General features: G+C 52.2%; 1 pseudogene; it reads left to right on the forward strand.

Moving 5' to 3' along the window:
• Positions 1-13,438: 13,438 nt before the first annotated feature.
• Positions 13,439-14,374, forward strand: LOC136996102 (olfactory receptor 14C36-like; annotated as a pseudogene).
• The last annotated feature ends 1,185 nt before the right edge of the window (positions 14,375-15,559 follow it).

Raw genomic sequence — 15,559 nt, forward strand, 5'->3', positions numbered from 1 at the left:
TTTGTGTTGGGAGGGACCACTGGAGATCTGCAGGACCATGATGTGTTCTGAGTTGGGCTAACTTTATAGTTAGTTCAGGTTGGTAAGTGCCTTCTCCAGGAGAATTTTTAAAAGTCACCTGGCCCCTGCCCCACTGCTGCTCAACGATCGTGGTCATTTCTTTATTTTTTTGTTAAACTCCTCTGAAATTTCCCTTCCTGCATCTTCTCCTTGTTGTCTCTTGTCCTTTCCTCCCCTTGGCCCCCAGCCAGACCATCCCATCCACATTGACTGAGGACAATCACAGCCTCACCTCCAAGCACAGCCTTGCTGAGATCTCCTGGGACTATGCAGGTGGGCCGTGGTGGCCAGCTCTAGGCAGAGTGTTGCAGGTTCCTACATGGTCTCAGAGGACAGCATATGGAGACATAACATGACCCAATGCAGAGTCTGTGGGAGAACACCAGGGCAGAGCCAGGATCAGCAGCCATGAGAAGAGAAGACCTCCAGCAGCTCCTGTCCACAACTGGGCAGGGAGTGACACACCTGGCAGTGCTCCTGAGGGAGAACGGTGACAGAGGACAGTGGGCAGTGTGAGCTGCGGTGCAGGGCACCGAACATCTATCCTGGGTCTGGGGTCCTGGCAGGCAGTCTGGTGGCTGCATCCCCCAAGAGACCCCCCCAACCCGTCTAGCCATAGTGAGTCCCCTCCACGACCGTTGGGAGCTTCCCAGAGCATTGTGGCTCCCATCTGCGCCTCATCCCTGTGCTGACCCAGCCCTGCTGCCTTGCACATGGCCCCACAGCCCCACTGTGCAGGCACCACACAGGATAGGGTGTTTTGGGGGTGGGGAAACACCCCCCTAGCATGGTTACCATGACAGTCCTCAGTGCCCCATCCCCCAAGGCCCTCCTCCTGGCAGCCTCCCACCAGTCCCCAACCCCTGCCCAGGCCCAGCCCTGTCTCCCCGGGGTTAGCAGAAGGCCATGCTCTGGGGTCTGCTGGGGTCTGGGCCCAGGGAGAGAGGCCAGGCAGGATGGCCAAACCCCCATAGAGGTGCTGAGCCCAGCAGGCAGACGAAGCTGGTCACATTCCAAGATCACCCCTCACCAGCACCATGGAGAATGGCCAGTGCTGGAAATGGCTGGTAAGAGGGGCTGGGTCTGGGAGGAGTTTCCTGGGACAGCTTCTCCTCCCTGTTCATGCAACAAAAAGCTGGGCTGGACCTGTGTTCTGACAGACCTTGCTTGAGGCCCTCCATGGGAGGAGGATGGTCTACAGGCCCAGTAGATGGCCCGAGGACCTGCTCTGCATGCTCCCTGCCAGCCCTGCAGAGGACCCAGCAGAGGGCTCGTCCTCCCAGGGCTCATAGCTGGATGCCCAGTTCTCCAGCTGGGCCTGGAGCCTTGTCTGGGGGTGACATTTGGGTATGGACCAGCACACAGGGTGTCTGAAGACACACACATTGTCTGAAGGACATGTGCTGGGGACAGGGCCTGAGGGAGAGCAGCAAACTGATATGGCTCCTGGGTGCTGCTTCCTTCAACACAAGCTCCCACAAGGGCTCCCAGCCTTCTTTTTGGTGCCACCCGTCAAGAGGGATGATGGCACAAGGAGCTGGGAGGGTGGGGAGCATTAATCCTTCTTTGGACACTTCCCAGGCCATGTGGAGGTCCAGCAGAGCAAGGACGTCTGGCTCTGCACTGGGCGTTCCCTTCAGTGTGCCCACACTCGGAACATTGTCTTGCATGAAAGGTCGGCAATTTCAAGCCCAGTTCCCCTTCCTTCTCATCTCTCCCAATCCCTCCTCTGATCTCATTGGCCATTCCCACACCCCCTCCCCTCTTCTGCCGCAGGTGAGCTGATGGTGCTGCTCTGTAGAGTGAGCGGGCTGTGGGGCCACAGGGCCATGGGGTCACTCTGCACTGGCCATGCTGGACAGGGTGGGAAGCAGACACAACCAAATGGGGATCACGGCCTCTAATCCCTCCAGGGACTGTGGATTTGGCAGGTGCTTGGAAGGACTTTGGAGCATTTCCAGAAGTACTACTTGAGTCCAGGTGCGCCTCTACATCTTGCCCCTGGTATCACACTGACAACATGAATCGCTCTCCAGTCTCCCTTCCCCATGCCAGGTGGGTCCCCACTGCCTCTGCTGGGACTGAAGAGTCCTCCTTTGCCCACGGATACCTGGGTTTAGCACTTTACCCCTAGGTGACTCCACCTTGGAGGACCTCTCCCTTTGTGAGGCTCCACTCACTGCCCACCCCAGGCACACACTGTCCCAGGAGATTCCCGGAGCTCTCCTGGCACCTCCAGATTCCCCTCCAGGAGGACAGGCATCTGACACTGTGCTTTAACATGTGGAATGGCCCTGGGTGTGTACATCATCATTCACAATTCGTCATCTCCACTGTTACTGGACACCAATGGGTGAGTCCTAAATCCAGCCCTTGTTCTCTAAGAGATCATAACATGATTATGAGCTTTTTGCTTCTAAACCCATGTACAACTCTGCCCAGCAGGCCCTTTTCACATGCAGTTCCTTAGGCCTATTCTTGACACCAGCTTGTGAAGAAAAGCCCAGCCTTCAGGCACTGCACTGGATAGAACTTACTTTATTACAGAGATACTGTGCGGGAGTCAGCTCTGACGCAGCGTTTGACACAATTTGATGTGGGTACCAGGTGAGATAGAGCAGTCTCAGGAAAAGTGGAATGAATCCAAGCATTTGTGTAGCAACATGATAACAAATAATAATAATAATAATAATAATAATAGTAATAATAAAAATAAAGTGAACAAACAAAGTTCAAGCTCTTTGTGATGCCCTGGGATTTAATTGTGGAGAGCAAAGGCAATTTTGCCACTGCTGAAAAATATCCACAAAATCACTTTCCTCAGGGCATCTTTGAGCTCCTTGTTCCTCATGCTGTAGATGAGGGGGTTCACTGTTGGAGGCACCACCGTGTACAGAACAGCCAGCACCAGATCCAGAGCTGGGGAGGAGAAGGAGGGGGGCTTCAGGTAGGCAAAAAATGCAGTGCTGATGTACAGGGAGACCACGGCCAGGTGAGGCAGGCACATGGAAAAGGCTTTGTGCTGGCCCTGCTCAGAGGGGATCTTCAGCACAGCAGTGAAGATCTGCACATAGGACAGCACAATGAAATGAAACACCCAGAGAATAAACAGGCACTAAACACAATAACCCCAACTTCCCTGAGGTAGGAGTCTGAGCAGGAAAGCTTGAGGATCTGGGGAATTTCACAGAAGAACTGGTCCACTGCATTGCCTTGGCAGAGTGGTATTGAAAATGTGGTAGCAGTGTGCAGCAAAGAATACAGAAAACCACTGGCCCAGGCAGCTGCTGCCATTTTGACACAGGCTCTGCTGCCCATGAGTGTGCCATAGTGCAGGGGTCTGCAGATGGCAACATAGCAGTCATAGGCCATGAGTGTAAGAAGAGTATACTCTCCTCCAAAGAAGACAACAACCCGTAAGACTTGAGCAGCACATCCTGAGTAGGAAATGGCTTTTGTGTCCCACAGGGAATTGGTCATGGATTTGGGGACAGTGGTGGAGATAGTGCCAAGGTCGAGGAGGGAGAGGTTGAGGAGGAAGAAGTACATGGGGGTGTGGAGGCGGTGGTCGCAGGCTACGGCTGTGATGATGAGGCTGTTGCCCAGGAGGGCAGCCAGGTAGATGCCCAGGAAGAGCGAGAAGTGAAAGAGCTGCAGCTCCCGTGTGTCTGCAAATGGCAGGAGGAGGAACTTGTTGAGGGAGCTGCTGTTGGACATTTTGCTATATCCGGGCATGGGGGACTGTCCAAAGAAGAAAAGACATTGAGAAGTTAGCACAGACTTTTCAAGTAAAAAAATCCCCAAATGTTCCAGTTCTCATGCAACCCCCCCACTTTGCCTCTCTCCTTAGGGAGAGGATCTGTGCGCAGCTCCCTTGCTTGAGCTCCACTTTGCACTGGCGGAGTGTGTTATGAGGAGCAGGGACTTCTGCCCATGAGCTCCAGAGGAGTCAGTCTGGCTGTATAGTGGTGGGATACATGGGAATGGGGGTCACTAGCTCGGACAGTCACAGTTCCTCTCAGGTGAAATCCACTGGGCATGTGGAAGGGCTTTTCAGCATCTGCACCACCACTTCTAAAGAATGAGGGCTGAGGAACAGAGTTCATGGGACTTTTTAACAGTGTTTATTTCATTTGAGATGCCCCTGTCACCCCTGGGGAGTGATCCTCAAAGGCAGCAATTCTCAGCATTTCTACTGTGAATCCTGAGAAAAATGGATTCCCTGTCCCTTGGTGCAGAGTGAGGACAGCTTGTCTGTCTATTAGCCTTGTTCCCAGCTGTCATTTGCTCGCACCTCTTGGAGCTGGGGGATGATCACTCTCATATGTTGCCCTAAAAAGAAACCAAACCCTGCTGAGTGCAGACGAGTCCAGTTTCAAAACCGCAGCTCTCCAACCATCTCTCCCTTTCTCAGGGCACCAGAGGGAGGTCTCCACACTCCCCTTCTAGCCAAGGACACACAGGGCTCTTTTCAGATGCCCGTATACAGTTTCCCAACACCATCTCCATACTCTCAGCATCTCTGCAGATTCTTCATTTGTCTCTCAGATATCACAGAGATGCTATGAGACAGCAGTGCCTTTCTGGAGGGCAGATCGCAGTCTGGCAGGACATTATAGGGAAACAGTCAAAGGACCGTTAGGAGTGAACATGGGCTCTCCTTAAGGGAAAGTCAGATCATTTCCCAGCTGCACAGACTGCATTTCCTGGAGTTGCACAGGTTAGAGAGGGGCTGCAGACGCCTCACTCCCAAGAAGACCCCTGTGTTGCACAAGTTGCAGCGCAGGTGTCTGAACTACAGCTGAAAACCCACCAACCCCAGGGAGCCCGAGAGAAGAACAGAAGCAGCATGGAGAGCAGGGGAAACAAAGAGCAACACCATGATCCTGCTGCCAAGGCAGGCAAGGAGAGAGGGGCAGATGGGCACTCAGGAAAGCCCTCACCTTACCCAGCTGGGCATGCTGCCTCACAGACAGTGACAACACAGGGCAGTCACTCTCAGCCCCTGGACTCCATGGCTGTCAGGACAGAGGCTCTGCTGGGTCAGAGAAGAGACATGGGGGGCTTGTTCGGAAGAAGCTGTCTGCATTGGAGGGACTGACCAAGACTTGCTCAGATCCATTCTCCCATGACCATTCTGTTAGCAGTTCCCTCTCATTCCCTGACCATCTCTGCCACCTGGCACTGTCCCCACTGCCAGCTCTTACTCTGTCCCAGCATCTTTTCCTTGCCGCTGCTCACAGACCCCATCCCACCCTCTGTGGGCTCCATTCTGCCCCACAGAAACCGCCCAGGACAGGTCACTGGGCAGAGGTATCTCTGTTCTCACAGGTCCTAAGGAGCAGGTCAGAAGAACTCTTATAAAGCAGTCAAGGTGCTGCCAGTGCTGTCTGTAGGCTGAGGTGGGGTTGAAGGGGTTTGATGAAGTTTCTCACAGACCAGAGGTCACTGAATTCATGACTGAATCTATCAGTCATAGGATGGGATGGGTTTAGAAGATCCCTCCAGGAACCTCAGTAGCATTGCCCTGCAGCCAGAGACTTACCATGCAAAAGGCTGTGAAGATTTCTCCCACAAGGAGCTCTCCTCTCTCCTCCCACTCCACACTGCCTTTCACCTCTCTCTGCCTTCTCTCATCTCATGTCAGCAGCAGCAGGCAGTACCCAGAGCCCTGCTGCTCTTTGCAGAGGAGCTGCTCCTGCACACAGCTGTCTCTCAGCAGTGCTGCCAGGTTGCCATCAGCTCCTTCCATTGCAGGAGCCTGGCCCTGCCCAGGAGCAGGGGCCCAGCTGAAGTCCTGACTTCCTCTGTCCCTTGTGCTCCCTCCTCCTGGGAAATGTTCCCTGAAGTAGACTAAAATAATCACCACTGGTCTCCTTCTCAACACTGAAGGGAAACTGATTCCAGCATGACAATTTGTCTCATCACAGGATGGTTAGCTGCAAGAGGCGGAAATGTCTCACTCCTAACTAGGCATGAAGCTACTCGAGGACAAGAAGGGAGGTCATTTACCCATGATTCATGTTTTGATTCAGATGAGTCAATCTAGGCATCTCATGCCCATTTAGAAGCCCCTGGGATGCAGTGGGATTCAGCTCTCTCCCACCAACTGCACAAAAAAAAGCAGGAGGTGGGATTCTCCTTTCTCAAGCCAAAGTGTACACAAAATAGATGTCTGTGTGTGAGATCCTTGTCTAAGCTCACATTATAATCACCTGAGATGGAGGGTGGGAGTCAGTTGCTCTCGCACAAACACCTGGGGAGAGTTGAGGAGACAGAGGTGGTCCAAGGCATGTGCCAGTGTCTGCTTGCTCTGATGGAGCGACTGTGAGACCCACATCCTTCTGGAGCATGAGGTGGGGGCCAGGTGGGGAATTTCCTTGGCCATCTCAAATGACCCCAGATGCCTAATACTGCTAGAGCACCACTCACTGTGAACCTGTGACACAAGCAGATCCCTACAGTGCAAAATCCTAATGTAATCCAGTGCAGACACTGCATGTAATGACATAAAAAAAGGCTGGCAGGGCCATGTCAGATGTCTGGGGTGTCCAGCACAACTGCATGTTTCTAGCAGATACAGTATGGCCCCTAGAGGAAAGCCCTGCCTGTTTGGAGTGGTGCTGGGCAAGTGCCCCAGGGCATCTTGGGTTTCCTCCCTGTGCCCAAACAAATGAATCCTACCTCTGCCTTCGGGCACAGTCTGTACTGCCCACATCCAAGCGTGCTGCATAAACAGGAGGCACATCACACCAAGGTCTCCATTCATGTCCCTGCACTCTGAAATCCTTCTTGCTCTCCTCCCCCTGAACCTCTTCTCACCCCCAGATGACATAAACAGGGACTGTGCTAATGAGGTCCACAGGATCACTGGATCGCAGGCTGTCCAGGCCAGGGACTTCTTCAGTGGCACCTTATCGTGCCTGGACATTGGTTCACCTCTGTCACAGGCCCCAAGGTGCTGCAGAGTCAACTCAGGCAGCAAACCCCTCTCCTGCCATTCCTGCACAGCCCAGCTGTGTTTCTGCCTGGCCTTGGGCACTGCAGGCTTTGCTGTCCTAGTGGCAACCTCCATTCACCATGACATTGCCACCTGCTATCTATGCCAGCATGGCTCTGCTCTGAAGTGGGGCCATCGCACACACAGTGTCCTTGGCTCCTGGTAACAGGTTGCACCATGACCAATCTGAGTGAAACATTGCTAGAGTACTGAGATGTGGTGGATCACTTGCACGATAGGAGAGCCCTGATGGTAGGGTAGAAACTCTTCAGGAGAGAGCAACGGGGAAGATGACGAAAGGGGATGCCCCTTGTGTGAAGGGACAGCTCAGACGTGTGGAGCTCCTAACACATTAAGGCAAGGCTTTGGGTGAGAGCTTGTGGGTGACAAGGGTGACATCGCAATGGGAGTTACAGACCACCCAATCAGGTAGGGGAGGTGGACACAGTCTCCTTTAAGCAGTGTGAGAAAGTCTGTGGATCAGAGACCCTGGTTCTTATCGGGGGGACTTTAATCCCCCTGACATGAACTGGAAGGCCAAACAGCAGAGTGCAAGCAGGCCAGGAGGTTTCTGGAGGGCATCAGGGACAGCTTCTTCGCACAAATGCACGATTTGTGATGCTGCTTTGTATCTGAAAATTTCAAACAGGGAGGAACTGATCAGGGATGGTACAGTCAGTGTCTGCCTTGCCTCCAGTGATGAAGAAAAAGTAGAGTTCCAGCTCCTGAGTGGAGTGAGGAAGGATAGTAGAGGAGCACAGACCCTGGACTTCAGAGGGGCAGACTCGGGCCATTCAGGGGACTGGTGGGGGATCCCATGGGAGGCAGTTCTGAAGGGCCCAGCAGCTCAGGAAAGCCAGCAGGTCTTTGAGGACAGCACCCACCAAGCACAAAAAGAGTCCATCATGGTACTCAGTAAAACTAGTAGACATCTTGGGAGATCGGCGTGGCTGCACTGGGAACTCAGGACTGAGCTCCAGGGCAATAAAGAAGCAGAAGGAAGGCGAGGCTGCAAGATGGTATCTAGAAATATTGTCCAGTGAGAAGGGATGGTGTTAGGGAAGCCAAAGCTCCCCTAGGATTGACAATTGCAGGGAACCTGAAGAGCATGAAGAAGAGCTGCTACAGCTTCAGTTACAGTAAAAGAGTAAAAAGGAAAATGTTGGCTCACTGCTGGATCCAGCAAGGAATCTATTAACAGCAGATGCAGATAGGTCTGCGGAGCTCAAGGCCTTCTTGGCTTCTGTCTTCACCAAGAAGGTCTCCTAGGCTGTTGTGCCTAGTCAGGAGTCCAGAGGGGGAAAAAAAAGCAAGCAATGTTGGGGGATGACTGAGTGAGGGATGACTTGCAAGAACTCAACCCATACAAGTCTATGGGACTGGATGGGCTGCACCTGAGGACATTGAGAGGGCTGGCCGCTCTCACAACAAGGCCAGTCTCTATCCTCTTTGAAAGGTTGTGGAGATCAGGAGAGGCCCCAATGACCAGGAGAAGGAGTATGTTGTGCCCATCACCAGAAAAGGCCACAAGGACAACCCAGGGAGCTGCAGGCTGTTCAGCCTCACTTTGGTGAGGAGTGTTTCATGGAGTGAATCGTCTTGCATCACATTTCTGGGCACTTGAAGGAGAAGAAGGTGCCTGGGAACCGCCAGCATGGATTTAGTGCAGAGAAATGATTCCTGACCCACCTGATTGCCTTCTGCGATAAAAGATCTGTACTTGGTGAGGAGAGGAGAGTAGTGGGTGTCCTTTACGATGATTTTAGCAAGGAGTTTGACACTGTCTCCAAGAATATTCTTGTATACAAATAGGGCATTATGATAGGCTGGGCAGACAACCGGATGGGTTAAAAGCTGGTTGGATGATCAAGCTCAGAGGGCTTTTGTGAATGAGTGGTGCTTTACCTGGAAGTCGGTGACAGGTGGAGTACGCAGGGCTCTATACTGGGACCTGTCCTGTCTAACACGTTCATCGGTTACCTGGGGGACACAACTCTCATCACATTTGCAGATGGCCTTTAATCAGGAAAACAGTCCTAAGCTCGAGGGCTGCCATCCAGATGGACCTCAGCAGGCGGGAGGAATGGGTTGCCATGAACTTTATTAAATTCAAAAATCAAACAGCATGTCCTGCCCCTGGGGCAGACCAACACCCTGAAGTGATACGGGCCGGGGAGTGCCCAGCTGGGCAGCAGCTCTGCAGAAAAGGATGCGGGATAAGCACATCCGGTTAAGATCTGTGTTTCTGTGTTCAGGAAAACATCATCACCAGAAGCGTAACCTGTTAATGCCAACTCCCAGAAGTCTAGCAAGTGGCGGATGTACTCCTACTGAAGTCTGCTGATGGAAAGCGGTGTAGTTGTCTTCCCAAAGTTACCAAAGCACAGGATGGAATTAAAATTCCTAATTTGTAAAGGTTTGGCCCTTATGAAGGAAGAACTGATATTGTAGTTAAGGCATTCAAATGCTAAAGCCATTTCTACTACGAACACTGTGACACCTATCTTTGCAATGGCAGACTGTCAGAAGACATGCTATTGGCAAACAGATCTTGATTGCTGTGCACTTTGCATACATTTCATTCATTTGGTTCAGGATATAAATAACTATCTTGAAATTGCCAGAATTATTCTCCCAGGCAAAATTATACATCTGTCTAAGAAGCCTGTGTGTGGGAATGGGGGGAAAGCTGGGTCTGAGTGAATCTCTGGACTCAGAAAACACTTTTGGACAAACGTTTTCAGCGCTGTTTGCTGCCACAGCAAATTCTAGAAGGTTCAGGTAGGGTGCTCTCGTGATGACGGTGTCCATTCACTTGGGAAAGCACAGCATTCAGGTGCTTCAAGGATACATAACTGAACAGGAAACCGAAGAAGGAAAGCTACTGATAGGAAGAGCTCTTTGGGGAGATTTGCATGGCATCCAGCTGGTGTTGCAAGCTACCAAACTGGTGCCTATGCTGGACCCTTCTGTAACAGTGTAGTAAATGTAGCTTTCAGTGAGAGTCCAAGAGCCTCCCACTGTACATGGACATGTGGAATATAAATGATAGTTGGTGCTGTCCTTTGGGCTTCACGGATGCTGGTGTCCAAGTCAGTCTGCAGCACAAGCAGCACAGCACAGGCAGGAAAGCTGAGGGCAGGCACTGTCAAAGGAGCCTGGTTATGAATCATAATTTCCAAGTTTATTTTGTAAGAGGCGACAACCTTCTGCATGTCTGAAGAGCTCCCCAGCTCACAGCCTGCTATCTCATTTCCAGAGGCTCCTTCCAACCAGGTTCTTTGCTCAGGAAGACGAAAGGCCATTGCCTGCAGGTGGTACCTCAAGCAGACAAGCCTCTACCCCATGACCAAAGCAGCAATCATCCTTTCCCAGGACGCATTTCTCTGGGTGTCTGATCAGAAGAGCACCACTCAGGCAGTTCTGGTCCCCAGGGGGAAAGTGCTACCAGTAGATGTGGGCACTGACCAGACATTGCTGGTAGATCACCACAGAGGCAACCATCACATAACCCAAAGGGAGATAATCATCTTATGTGGCAGATGAGCATCCAACCACGTAACATGTCTGTCCATGCTTTAACGGCTCTCAAGTGCTTCCACTAAAGGCATAATAATGCTGTAATACAGGGATGCCAAACAACAACACATTTCCTGCATAAAAGTAAAAAGGAACAGAACAGCACCAAGTCTGTTCATGCTTTATTTTTCTCCTCATTAAGAAAAAGGCACAGATGTACAAATAGAAGTGCTGAAATGCTTTTAGCACCTGCATTGCAGCATTACAGGCTGTGGCATTGTTTATATTTGGTAACTATAGCCAGCTAAAGAAACGGTTTATATTAATCAGCAAGTGTACTATAACCATTCCTCTTAAGAGAGAAGAGAGCTCATTGAGGAAGAAATCTTCACAGTCCTTGACACGGTAAGTCTCTGGCTGCAAGGCAATGCTACTGAGGTTCCTGGAGGGGGCTTCTGAACCCATCCCATCCCGTGATTGGATTCTTAAGGATCGCTCTCCTGACTTCTCCTGTGCAGAGCAGGAGAAGATGCTTCAGAGCAGGATTCCTGCTACACCATCACAGGGACAGGGCATGCTGCTACCTTATCCCAGGGACGGCTTCTGGGGTTGTGAAGCCAGGGAATGCACCCAGGGCTGCCCAGGGCTGTAATTCAGAGCAGTGTCCCTGTGGCCAAGGGTGCTGTGTGCACAGGGCAGTGACTCTGCCGCCTGTGAGGGTCAGCACTCAGCCTGCCCGGGGAGCTACCCATGATGCTGTGGGGAGAAGCTCTGGGTGAGAGGAGAGACTTCCAGCAGGGCAGGTTCATTTTCCCATAGAGAAGGTGCTGCGTGGGTCAGGGTCACGGTTGCTCACAGCTCCAGCTCACCCTGAGCACATTCCTGAGGGGACTTTTCAAGAGGGAGCTCAGGACAAGGGCTCCTTGAAATGGAAGGAGCTTTTCTTTTCAGCTAGGTGCTTTCAGTTCCCTAATTTTTGCAGAGACAAAAGGAAAGAGTTTTCTGGTCTGACAAAGAACTGGGACTCCTAAACCTTCACTCTCAAAGATCAATAGGTCTGTGAAAAACCTCAGCAAGCACCTTCATCCTCACCCAGCCTACAAACAGCATCAGCATCACCTTTATGGCATTATCAGCATTTATGTGACCTGCTCCCTAGGACTTTTGAGCACAGCAATGTCCCTGGCCAGTGCCCTGTCCTGGGAGGATTCTGTAAGGCAGAACTGAGCACACACAGGGCAGGATGGGATTCTGTGACAGAGAAAGAGCTGCTAGCAGGGACAGCTCCAGGCAGTAGAGATGGGCAGGGAAACCCAGCAGAGCCTCTATCTCAAAAGGCATGGAGCCCAGGGCTTGAGCCACCTCCTCTGCAGCCAGACCTGTGGCAGAGGAGAGGGGCCTCTCTCCTGCCATGGGCCCATTTCATGCTACCTGACAACAGGGCTGAGAGCAACTGCCCTGCGATGTTGCCGTCTGCAAGGCGGCATGCCCAGCTGGGCAAGGGGAAGGCTTTCCCGAGTGCCCATCTGTCTCTCTCTCCTTGCCTCCCTTGGCAGCAGGATCATGGCATTGCTCCTTGTTTCCCCTCCTCTCCATGATGCTCCCATTCCTCTCTCAGGCCATCTGGGGTTGGGGGGGTTTCAGCTGCAGTTCAGACACTGACACTGCGAGTTGTGCAACAGAGGAGTCTGCATGGGAGTGAGCTGTTCCCAGCCACCTTGAAACCTGTGCGGCTCCAGGAAACGCACCCTGTGAGGCTGGGAAATGAGCTGATCTTACCACGCTCTTCATCACGGTCTCCATATCTGGCCTGCAGGAGAAGAAACTGGAAATCTTCCCTTAAAACCCGAAGTCCACTCTCACTTCAGTCCACTTTCTTTCTGAGAGGAACGTCTGAGTGTAATTGTGCTTTGGTTGAGAGAGGGGCAAGCACAGGTCAGGGAGGGGCAAGACTCATTGACAAACCAGATCCCGCGACTCTGTACAAAGTCACAGCGAGCCCTTTTTTCCCCTTGCGATGCACAAGTGCTCATGCTGAGAGCAATTGAAATGCCAAAGATTTCTACTCCATCAAAGAATGCTCCCACGATGAGGTGGAGGCATCTAAAAACAAAATCAGTCCATGACCAGATCTCTGCTGCAGGTCATTTATGTAAAAGATAGATGTCTAAAAGTGGAACAGCCCTTCCACATACGGGGTGGACATGATCTGCTGCAGGATGTGTGCATCAGATCTAGTCCCTTCCCACTCCCACTACAGTGCCTGGAGATAGAGCACAGATGGTAAATTGATGTGAGGAGAGGGTCTATGTCATTGGGACAGAGACATCTAGAAAGGGTCGGGTCAGCCCCTGCCTGCACTTGACTGTTTCTCTGCCTTGCTCGAGTGGGATCTGGCGTGACTGATCCATATAAAGACACTTCTGTTCAAGAGGGCAAGGCTGGGAGAGATGACTCCCTCTCAAGGGTCTTCTCTTTCGGAGGGAGCTGGCACGAGTGCTGTATTCATCTCTCATTCCGGTAAACAGAGAATATTCCCACTGTGTCATTGGACACAAGTCCCCTTTCTGCACATCATGGCAACCATTTTCTGGTATCCCACCAGATACATGGGGCTGATTGACACCTCCATTTACATCCTCTGACAGAGCAAAACTGATTCCTCTGGAGACCATGGGCAGAGGCGCCTGCGCTGCATGTCATGTTCAGTCAGCATGCACCAGAGCTCCAGAGAGAGCGCTGAATGAATGCAAAGTACAGAGAAAATGTGGGAATTTCTACTACAAATGCAATGGGTTTGGCTCAGAGAAGACTGCTGTAACTTGCCACCGGTTTTCCCCCAAAGCCGAGAGGGAGCAAATGTCCAATGGTAGCTCCTTTGCTGAGTTCCTCCTGCTGGCACTTGCGGACACGCAGGAGCTCCAATTCTTGCACTTCACACTGTTCCTGGGCATCTACCTGGCTGCCCTCCTGGGCAACAGCCTCATCATCACAGCCGTAGCCTGTGACCACCACCTCCACACCCCCATGTACTTCTTCCTCCTCAACCTCTCCCTTCTCAACCTTGGCACCATCTCTGTCATTGTCCCCAGATCCATGGCCAATTCCCTCTGGAACACCAGGGCCATTTCCTACTCAGGATGTGCTGCCCAGGTCTTTTTCTTTGTCTTCTTTGTGTCAGCAGAGTATTCTCTTCTCACTGTCACAGCCTATGACTGCTACGTTGCCATTTGCAAACCCCTGCACTACAGCACCCTCATGGGCAGCAGAGCTTGTGTCCAAATGGCAGCAGCTGCCTGGGCCAGTGGTTTACTCCATGCTCACCTGCATACTGCTAATACATTTTCAATACCGCTCTGCCAAGGCAATGTCATGGACCAGTTCTTCTGTGAAATCCCCCAGATCCTCAAGCTCTCCGGCTCAGACTCCTACCTCAGGGAAGTTGGGGTTACTGTGGCTACTGCCTGTTTAATGTTTGGGTGTTTTGTTTTCATTGTGCTGTCCTACGTGCAGATCTTCACTGCTGTGCTGAGGATCCCTTCTGAGTAGGGACGACACAAGGCATTTTCTATGTGCCTCCCACACTTGGCCGTGGTCTCCCTGTGTGTTAGCACTGTAATATTTGCTTACCTGAAGCCTCCCTCCCTCTCCTTGCCAGCTCTGGATCTGGTGGTGACTGTCCTGTATGCGTTAGTGCCTCCAACAGTGAACCCTCTCATCTACAGCATGAGGAACAAGGAGCTCCAGGAGGCAGTGAGGAAACTGTCTCAGCTGGTACTAGTTCAGTACCAATGAGGTGCCCATCTCTCCTCACAAGTGATTTCCTGTTTATCTTAGTTTGTCTCCAGCAACTCTTGTACTTTGGGTGTTCTCCCTGTGATAGCCATGTTTGTACACAAATGTTTGAATTCCTCCCACTTCTGCAGAGGCACAAAGCCCATCCGTCTGACCCAGAGCCTTCTGCAAAGCTGCTGATCACTGTGTCAAAGCTGGCCTCCCAAGTAGCACCACTGTAATAAAAGGGGATCTCCTTAGTACTGTGCCTGAAGGTTGGGCTCTTCTTCCCAAGTTGGAGCCAAGAATGTGCTCAGGGAATTGCCCCCAAAAAGGCCCTGTTGCCATGCCTGGGTTTTCCATGGGCTAAGGGGCATCAGCTCTTTTGGGTGATGTGTGAAGGAATGAGGGCTGGATTCAGCTGTCACTTGTGGGTGTCCAGTGCCCCTGCAGAGGGTGAGTGGTCAAGAAGTGTCTTCTGGGCACTGTCGCACCTATTAGAGAGCTGGTGATGGATGCCCATCCTTCTGGAAGGGAGTATGGAGCCACCAGAATTTCACAGGGGATCTCCAGGGACAGCACATTCCTGGGATGGGCAGTGAGTGGAGTCTCCCAAAACCAAGTGGAGTCACCCAAAGCAAAGGGCTAAACCAAAGAATGCACCAAATCAGGGCTCTGCAATCTCAGGAGAGGCAGTGGGCTGAGTCTATGCCACCCCTGAGCCCTTGGAAATGCCCTGTGATTGCTCCAAGCATCCTCCGCAGCCACAGACCCTGGGGAGGGCGTTGTCAGGTGCAGTGATGCTGGACCAGCTGGGTCTGCCCTGACCAGCATGGCCAGTGCAGAGTCACCCCAAAGCCCGCTCACCATGCAGAGCAGCACTGCCAGCCCGGAACCCTATGGAGAGCACAGGGGAGGGGTGCAGGAAGGGCCGTCTAGGCCAGAATGGACACACTGACCTGAGGAAAGGCCCTCTGGGGAGCAGGGTTGTCTCTGGAGAAGAGCAAAGGAGCAACTGTGTGCTTGTGGGGAGGAATAAATGAAAACCTGTTTCTGTGTGTGTCAGCTCGGGGCAGGCTGCTCTGTCACTGGAGCTGCCTGAGGAGCCCCGGGGCCAGGACTCCCGTGCTGTGCTGGGCAGAGGGGCTGCCCAGAGAGGCTGCAGGCAGCCAGGGTTAAGGATCTGCTGGTCATGAGAGCAGTGGA

The sequence above is a fragment of the Apteryx mantelli genome, unplaced genomic scaffold (assembly GCF_036417845.1).
Source record: "Apteryx mantelli isolate bAptMan1 unplaced genomic scaffold, bAptMan1.hap1 HAP1_SCAFFOLD_20, whole genome shotgun sequence".
NCBI lineage: Eukaryota > Metazoa > Chordata > Aves > Apterygiformes > Apterygidae > Apteryx > Apteryx mantelli.